This window comes from Vulpes lagopus, chromosome 2 (genome assembly GCF_018345385.1).
Source record: "Vulpes lagopus strain Blue_001 chromosome 2, ASM1834538v1, whole genome shotgun sequence".
Classification (NCBI taxonomy): domain Eukaryota; kingdom Metazoa; phylum Chordata; class Mammalia; order Carnivora; family Canidae; genus Vulpes; species Vulpes lagopus.
The window spans coordinates 170,628,920-170,637,779 of NC_054825.1; the positions used below are offsets into that span (position 1 = coordinate 170,628,920).

Here is an 8,860-nt window from a genome sequence, read left to right on the forward strand (position 1 = left end):
CTGGGGGTCCAAATTGGCCCCGTATCACTGGCTGGGGGTCTGGTTCCAGTCTGCTCCCACCAAGGGACACCGAGAGCCCTCGGAGGCCCAGGGTTCTGTGTCTTGCCCGCTGCTGCCGTCTCAGCACCCAGCACAGTGTCCGACATCCAACCACCAGCCACCAAGCATCCTCCGCTGGCCAGGCTGCTTCAGGCGGGGATTCAGGGAAGGAACAGCAAGGAGAAATTCCTGCTGCGTGGGCCCCACGTTCTTTGCGGAGGGAGGGGGGAAGGCGGACAACACATGGTGCCCTGACAAACAAGGTAAGAACAGAGCAAAGCCCTGGGGAGAAAACAAGAGAGTGAGATAAAGGGTGTGTGAGGGACAGTGAGGGCCCGGTGGTGCTGGTAGGGCTGCATGTGGGTGACTGCGAGTAGGGGGCGGGCGGGGAAAGGATTCTGGGCAGAGGGAAGAGGAACATCAAAGACCTGGAGGGTGGCATATGCCTATAGAGTTGAAGAAAGCAAAGAGGCCAGTGGGGTTGGACCTTGACAAGGGACCCGGAGAGCAGAAGGAAATGTCGTGGGAGCCATCCGGGACCACCATGAGAGCTTGGGGTTTTAAGTACAGAGAACACTCGCCTTGTACTGGCTTCCCTTCAGGGACATCCTCCCCAGCCAGAAGCCCATCAGACTCACTTGGACTCAGGGCCACCCACAAACACCCCCACCCCCGTAGGTCCATGAGAACTTTTCTTCCCAGATCACACCCTCCCAAGGAGCCCAGAGACAATCCATTCCAGTCCGGGGAGTGGCTCAGCCCTGCCCAGCCCCCTGCTTCCAGGACAGGAACGTCCTTTAACAATCTACAGTGTAACAACCCAGGGGCAGGAGCTCTGAAATCCGTCAGACCCAGCTTGGAACCCGCCTCCTGTTACTCAGCAGAAGGTACCCGAGCCTCAGTTTTCCTGTCTGTAAAGTGGGTCTATCCAGGACCCACCTCACAAGCTCGTGGTATAACGAATCAAGAGCGGCGAGCACGGCGTTAGGCCTCATTAAATATTAGCCAAAGTTACGATTGCCCGAGAAGCAGTAGAGCCTGGTACCACCGGGCCCAGAACTCCGGTCTGAATCCCAGCACCGAACTTCTTCATTGGATGATCCTGGGCAGATCGCTTGGGCTCTTAATGACAGCGCCAACCCTATAAGGCTGCGGAGAGGGTAAATACGTGTAAAGCGTCCAAGTGACCGGGCACATAGTAATTCACGAGTGTTGCTCTTCTTTTCGTTATTTGTGGGGGCGGGCTCCCCTTTACCCGGCCGGGAAGCACCTTTGATGGCTCTGGGACATCCCTCCCGTCCTCCCCAGCAATGGATCCCACTGGGGTCTTAACTGTTGACCCTCAGGTCCATCATCTGTCACACTCTGACCTTTGCCCCCTCTGGCCACGCCCCACACTTGAGCCCTTAAAAAGGTGGCCCCCAACCTCAGTCTCGGGCATCTGCTCCGCCGGTTGCTGCCGCAAACCCGCAGCCCGCCGCCCCGGGGGCTGTGATCTCCGACTCCGGTAAGCGCGCCCTCCCTTCAAATGACTCGCTTTGACCCCCATTTTATGACCCTCGCCCCGACCCCCTCCAAAGGGCCCCACTTCAAATTTCGAACTTCGAGGTCCCCTTCGCCACGCCCCCTTCGCCACTCTGACCTCCGACCTCTTCTACACCACCCTCCCCGGCGGCACTGACCCCCGACCTCTCCGACGCGACCCTTCCCTCTTCGAGTGAACTTTGACCCCCGCGGCCCCGCCCCCTACTTGCGTAAACGCTCCCCCACCGCCATGGCCCGGCCCACCCCAATCTCCAGGCCAGACCGCTGATCCTACCGGCTCGGCGCTGCAGTTGCTCGCGGCCTAGCAGCTCGACTCGGAATCCCGAACCCTCACACCGCCCTCAGCTCTCTTGCGCCGCCGCCACCGCGGCCACTGCCGCCGCCATGTTAAATCCCCAACGAACATCCGGGGCTTTCCCCCCTCGCCGCCCACCAGTCCCCATAGCAACGGGGCTGACCGGGCAGGGGGCAGGGCCCGTCCAGGGGCGGGGCTGGGCCGCCGGCAGAGCTCGCTCCAGCCTCTGATTGGTGCAGATTGTCCAATCGGAGCCCTTCGGGCAGAAAATGCCGAGCGGAGATTGGAAAATTTGGAAAGGGTGCGGGGAAGCTGGCTCCCCGCCCAATCAGGTTCTTAAAGGGGAAATGACCCTCCGCGTGCAGCAGTCGCACCTTACACCAAAAAACCGAGTAAGCGGGTGGAAGGCAGTAATGGGTAACAATGGCCAGAAACAGTTACCAAGCACTTATGTTCCAGACACCCGGCCAAAAGCCCCTTGCATTGTCTCACTAAATGCTCACTAAATGCTCACCAAACCCCTGTTGTATTATTTTTTTAAAAGACTTTATTTCTTCATAAGAGACACACACAGAGAGGGGGACACATAGGCAGAGGGAGCAGGCTCCCTGCAGGGAGCCGGAGGGGGGTCTCGAGCCCAGGACCCAGGGATCACGACCTGAGCCAAGGCAGATGCTCAACCCCTGGGCCACCCAGGCGTCCCAACCCTGTCCTAGTATTAATACCCATCTTACAGGGACAGAAACAGGCTCACAAGGGTGAACTAGCTGCCTCAGGATTACAGGAAGTAGATAATGAGTTTTGAACCACAATCCGAGTCCAGGAACTTGAACTGGAACCAAGACACTGTTTGATCTTAATCTTTTCTGTAAGCTTTTAAAAAAAATAATTCGGGATCCCTGGGTGGCGCAGCGATTTGGCGCCGGCCTTTGGCCCAGGGCGCGATCCTGGAGACCCGGGATCGAATCCCACGTCGGGCTCCCGGTGCATGGAGCCTGCTTCTCCCTCTGCCTGTGGCCCTCTCTCTCTCCCCCTCTCTCTGTGTGTGACTATCATAAATAAATTAATTTAAAAAAAAAAAATAAATAAAATAAAAAAATAAAAAAAATAAAAAAAATAATTCATCCAAAAAAAAAAAAAAAAAAGGAAAATACGAGAAAACAAACAACAACAACAAAATCCATAAGCTAAACCCAGACATCCTATCCTATGCTTTCACTCACTGGGCCCCAGTTACGTTGCTCTTTCAGAAAAGATACCGGGCATTCCCCTTCCTCGAGGTCTTTGCATGGGCTGCTCCTTGTGTCCGGAAGAGACTCTTTCCCCAGGTATCCTCAGGGCTCCCTCCCTTACCTCTCTCAGGGTTTTACTCAAATATCACCTTTTCAGGGTGATTCCTTCCTACCCTAACTAAAGCAGCAAACATCCCTCTCGCATGCTGCTAAGCCCTTCCCCTCATCTGCTTTTTCTTATTTTCCTGCTCCAATCGCCTTCTAACAAACTAGATAATTAGCTAATTGTAGTTATTTGGGTTGTTTCCTCTACTGAAATGTCAGCTCCACGAGAGCATGGATTTTTGTCTGTTTTGTTTACTGTGCATGCCCAGTGCCCAGTGCACGATGGGCCTGTAGATGCTCAGTAAACATTTGTTGAATGGATGCTTGGGTGAGGCCTAATTCCACGGCCTCCGAGATTCTCTTAAATGCTAAGTGCATCCCCCCCACTGCCCCGCCCCAGCGCAGTGTCTAGGCCATAGTAGCCATTTAATTAATGTCTGGGGGAGGCAATGAATGAATGATGGCAGGATGAGTCATTTCTTTCTGTACATGTACCTACCCTTTTTGTTTTTAACAGAATCAGAGACACACATTTATAAGGGATTTTGTGTTTCCAAAAACAAGATTAAAAATATCACCAGTATCTTTCCACATCATTTTCTTCAAGAACATTAGTTTTAATGGCTGCATGGATGCCATCCTATCAATGAACTCTAATGTGTTTAACCACCCTTTGTTGTTGAACATCTAAGCTGTGATAAATATTTTGCTATCATAAATGATACTCCCCCCGCCTGAGTTCTAGCAGTTAAATATTTATGCACATCTCTAATTATTTCCTTTGAATAGATTACCACAAATGGAACCACTGGGTCAAAGGAAATGTACAACTTTACGATTTAATAATAGTAACAGTTCCCATGCATGGAGCTAAGCCGTGTGATCTTAACAACAGGGGCTATGGTTATTCCGGCTCGGCAGAGGAAGCTGAAGCTTAGAAAAGTAACTTTATTTGCTCAAAGTCGCACAAGCTAGTGGGGCAGAGCCAGGGCTCATCCCCAGTTTTGACTCCGGGGCGAGGCTCTTGCTAACCTCCCTCTGCTGCCTCCCCGCGGCCTGAACACGCATTGCCAAATTGTGCTGCAAGGATCCAACTCCCGCTCCCACCAGCGTTCAGAGGGAACATGCGCTTTGAAGTAGCCTCGCCAGCATTAAATGTTCTTGTTTTTGTGCTCTTTTGAAATCTGTATGCTGCACAGTGTCCGTTTTTTAAAAATCAAGTCTTGTAGCTGAGATGGCAGCACTTTATCCCGGCCCGGTGATGGGGGAGGAGGGCCAGGTGCAGCCTTTGCCTCAAATTGCATGGCATTAGGCTCTAGAACCCACGTTTGGGGAAGCCCCCTTGGAACTTAATTGGGGAATCTCTGGCGGAGATCAGACCTGAACAAGCCCAGCAAGATCTGCTCCAGGGGTTTCCTAAGGATGGGTAATTAGGCCCTCCTACTCCATGGCTCTGAGAGAGAAAATCAGCTCCAAAAGAGCCTCCTGGAAGAGGTGGTGAGGTGGCGACTCCCAATAGATGGAAACAGATGAGGAGGATTTGGTCTCATAAAAATAATGAATTTCAGTACATCAAGGGAAAAGATAAGCAGCAGTATAGAAGTGGCAGGCAATGCTTTGTGTCCTTCATATGTAAAAAGCATTTATAAATCAATAAGAAAAGTGAACATACAACAGAAAAACAGGCAAAGGACATGAACAAAAATTTCAAGTACAGACAGTGGATAAGAAAAAATGAAACTGGCAAATAAGAAATTAATGAAAGAGACACTAAACAGATGCTTTTTATTTTTCTGGTCTCTCTGGAAAAAAAAATATTTTTAAAGATTTACTTACTTATTTGGGAAAGAAAGAGAGAGAGCATGAGTGGGAGGGGCAGAGGGAGAGAGAGAATGTCTCCCTGAGCCCAGTGCAGGGCTTGATCTCATGACCCTGAGATCACAACCTGAACCAAAACCAAGAATTGGAGGCTTAACTGACTGCCCCACGTAGGTGCCCCAGAAAAATATTTTTTATATTATAATCAGTGCTGATGAGAATATAGGATAACAGCCACTCTCATACCCCATATATAGGACTACGATCTACAATCTGGGGCAGATTTTTGGTAATATCCATCAATTCCACTTCTAGGAATTTTTTTTTAAGATTTTTATTTATTTATTTGAGAGAGAGAGAAAGCAGGAGCAGGGGTGGTGCAGAGAAAGGACAAGCAGACTCCCCACTGAGCTCAGAGCCTGATGCAGGGCTTGATCCCAGGACCCTGAGATCATGACCTGAACTAAAGTTTGACGCTTAACCACTTAACTGACTGAGCCACCCAGGCGTCCCTAAGAATTGTTCCTGAAGGAAAAAAAAAAGAGACAAAGGTGTGCATGTGAATGTATAGGTGACCCTTGAACAACACAGGTTTGACCTGCATCAGTCTCCTAATAAGGAGATTTTTTCAGTAAATTCAGTACAGCACCATAAATGTATTTTCTCTTCTCCATGATTTTCTTAATAACATTTTCTTTTCTCCAGCTTACTTTATTGTAAGAATATAACATATGATACATATAACATACACAATATGCATTAATTGACTATGTTATTGGTTAGACTTCTGGTCACACAAGGCTATTAGTAGTTAAGTTTAGGGGGAGTCAAAAGTTATTACTTGGGTTTTTGACTGTGCGGGCATGGGCACCCTGAACCCCCACGCTGTTCAAGGATCAACTGTATTCATCGTTAGTGGTATTCTAGTAAGATTTTTAAAAAATCATTGTTTTTTAATTATTGATGTATCATACCATACTTCACGATTTCCCTATTGTTGCATATTTAGATTGCTTCCGATTTTTTTTCACTGCTTGCTATACCAGAGTCTCTCTAAACACTTTGGCTACGTGAACTTACCTAATCCTTTCCACTTCTTTGTAAGATGGGATCCCTATTTCACAGAAGAGGAAAGTGAGGCATGGGAGGAAGGTGGAACAAAGTCCCCCGACGTGTAAGCAGCTTTACCGGAATTTTAACCGGGAGGTCTGACCTCAAATCTGATGCTCTTGAAGACTGCTCAAATTCAGGGCACCTGGGTGGCTCGGCCAGTTGAGCACTTGACTCTTGGTTGCAGCTCAAGTCATGATCTCAAGATCTTGAGATCAAGCCCTGCATCGGGCTCATCGCTCAGCGGGGAGTCTGCTTGAGATTCTCTCTCCTTTGCCTCTGCCCCTCCCCCTGCTCTCTCTCAAATTAAAAAAAAAAAATCTTTTTTAAGAAAAGAAAAAAAAGACTGCTCAGATTCATTCAATAAATATATTCGTTGAATGCCATCTGTGTGCCAAGCATGTTGATAATGACAACTGCAAACATTTACTGAAGATTTTCTCTGTAGCAGGTCCTGTGCTAAGCACTTTACAACTACTACCTCATTCTAAAAAAGATTTATTTATTTATTTGAGAGAAAGACTGAGCTTGAGCAGAGGGAAGGGCAGGAGAGGGAGAGAGAATCTTAAGCAGGCTCCACGCTCAGCGCAGAGCCCGTGTTTGGCTCCATCTCACGACTCTGAGATCATGACCTGAGGTGAAACCAAGACCCAGACACTTAAGTGACTGAGCCCCCACAGGCACCCCGAATTTCTTTTTTTTTTTTAAAGAGAATTTTTTTTAAGTAATCTCTACACCCAGCGTGGGGCTCAAACCCACGACCCTGAGATCAAGGGTTGCATGCTCCACCAACTGAGTCAGCCAGGCGCCCCTGATTTTTTTTTTAATAACGAATGTGTTACTTTCTCCCCTAAAATAAAATAACGATGTTATCTTTTTTTTTTTTTTTTTTTTTTTTGCTGGAAAGCAGCAGCAAAGATCTGGATGGAGGATGGGGTAGAGGGCTGAGAGGAAGGACCTTCACCCAGGGAGTAGGGACACCAAATAACAGAGGTCCCCAAAGAATGCAAAGAATGTCCTGTCTCCTCAGGCATGTGTGCGGGGATGCCGAGAGGAACTTTTTGTCCTTTCTATGGCCTCTTCTCCTCCACATCCTTTCTTACTTATTCCTATGGTTACAATGAAAATTTAGCCAATAAAAATACAGGATGCCCAGCTAGTTTTGGATTTCAGATAAACCTCCAGTCATTTTTTTTAGTATAAGGGTGTCCCCACGCAATATTTGGGACTAAATATTTAGACTAAACATTTATGTACTATTTCTGAAATTCAAATTTAGGGCATCCTGTATTTTATCTGGCAACTCTACTCACTCCACACCAGTCACCCTGGCCTCATGGCTGTTTCTCAAACACACACACCCTTGGTCCTGCCTCAGGGCCTTTGCACCTGCTGGTCTCTCTACCTGGATCCCTCATATAGGTCTTTGCTTTGACCAGCTCCCTGTCCTTTGGCTTCAACGTCACCTCCTCAGAGAGGCCTTTCCTGGTCACCATACTGACATCACCCTTTGCCTTCCCATGCTCTAATCCCCGCTGTATTTTCTCCACAGTGCGGATCACCATCAAGAATTCTCAGGCAATAGTATTTTTGTCTTCACAGTTTCTTCTCTACTTCCCCCAGTAGAATGTAAGCCTCACAAGGGCCAAAATATCATCTCAGCCACCACAGTATCTACAACTGGATCACGGTGGGTGCATTGTTCTTCCCTGGTTCTTAACTGTAATCGACAACAAAAAACCCATTTCTGGCCAATGTGAGCAATGAAAGACTTCAGTAAATAAATATTTGTTAATGAATAAATCCTGAGACCCACAGCTCCTCCCCTCTTGTCTCTCCCATAGACCCCAAGCCACCTCACAGACTGTCCCTGGGACCCTGTTGCCCCTCCCGGGAGCAGTCACTCCCAGCCTGCTAGGCAGGCATCTTGTGTAGCCTCCAAAACCCTTGATGGGGGGTGGGGGGGAAAATCCCTGGGTGGCTCAGCGGTTTGACTCCTGCCTTCAGCCCAGGGTGTGATCCTGGAGTCCTGAGATTGAGTCCCACGTCTGGCTCCCTGCATGGGGCTTGCTTCTCCCTCTGCCTGTGTCTCTGTGTCTCTGTGTCTGTCTGTCTCTATTTTTCTCTCTGTGTCTCTCATGAATAAATAAATAAATAAAATCTTAAAAACAAAACAAAACAAAACACCTTGCTCGGCTTTGCCTCCCAGATGCTGCTGGGTCTTCACTCCTGCAACTTGTCACTTCCTGTGCTTGTCACACATCATGGGTGTTGCAATCACCGAGACATGCCTGTCTCCTGCATGCCCAGCAGTGGGAGCCCCAAGGGCTGGGCCTTTATCTGATTCACCTAAATTACCGTCATTCCTGCTATTGATCACCTGCTCCTTCGATGCCAGTGCTGCTTTAAACATTTTATCTGGGTTTCTCCTGCCTCTCCTCATTCACTCAACCAGTGTTTATTGAACAACTACTATGTTTTGGGTACTAGAATCGCAGGGATAAACAGAACTGGGAGAAATCTCAGAATCCCCCGCGCCCCAAGAGCTCACTTTCTGGTGGAGGAGCTAAAGAATAAATCATTAAAGATATTATCTCCAGGGGCACATGGGTGGCTCAGTTGGTTAAGTGTCTGCCTTCAGCTGGGGTCGTAATCCCAGGGTCCTGAGACTGAGCCCCTTGTGGGGCTCCCTGCTGGGCGGGGAGCCTGCTTCTCC

The 8,860-nt window shown here is 48.7% G+C and overlaps 1 protein-coding gene across 1 annotated transcript in view; it reads right to left on the reverse strand.

Moving 5' to 3' along the window:
- PAK4 (p21 (RAC1) activated kinase 4) overlaps nucleotides 1–1,999 on the reverse strand; it is a 42,691-nt gene extending 40,692 nt beyond the window's left edge. The window contains exon 1 of the mRNA XM_041742709.1: nucleotides 1,859–1,999. The gene's annotated coding sequence lies outside the window, so the exon portion shown is untranslated. The remainder of the gene's footprint in view (nucleotides 1–1,858) is intronic.
- Nucleotides 2,000–8,860: the final 6,861 nt, after the last annotated feature.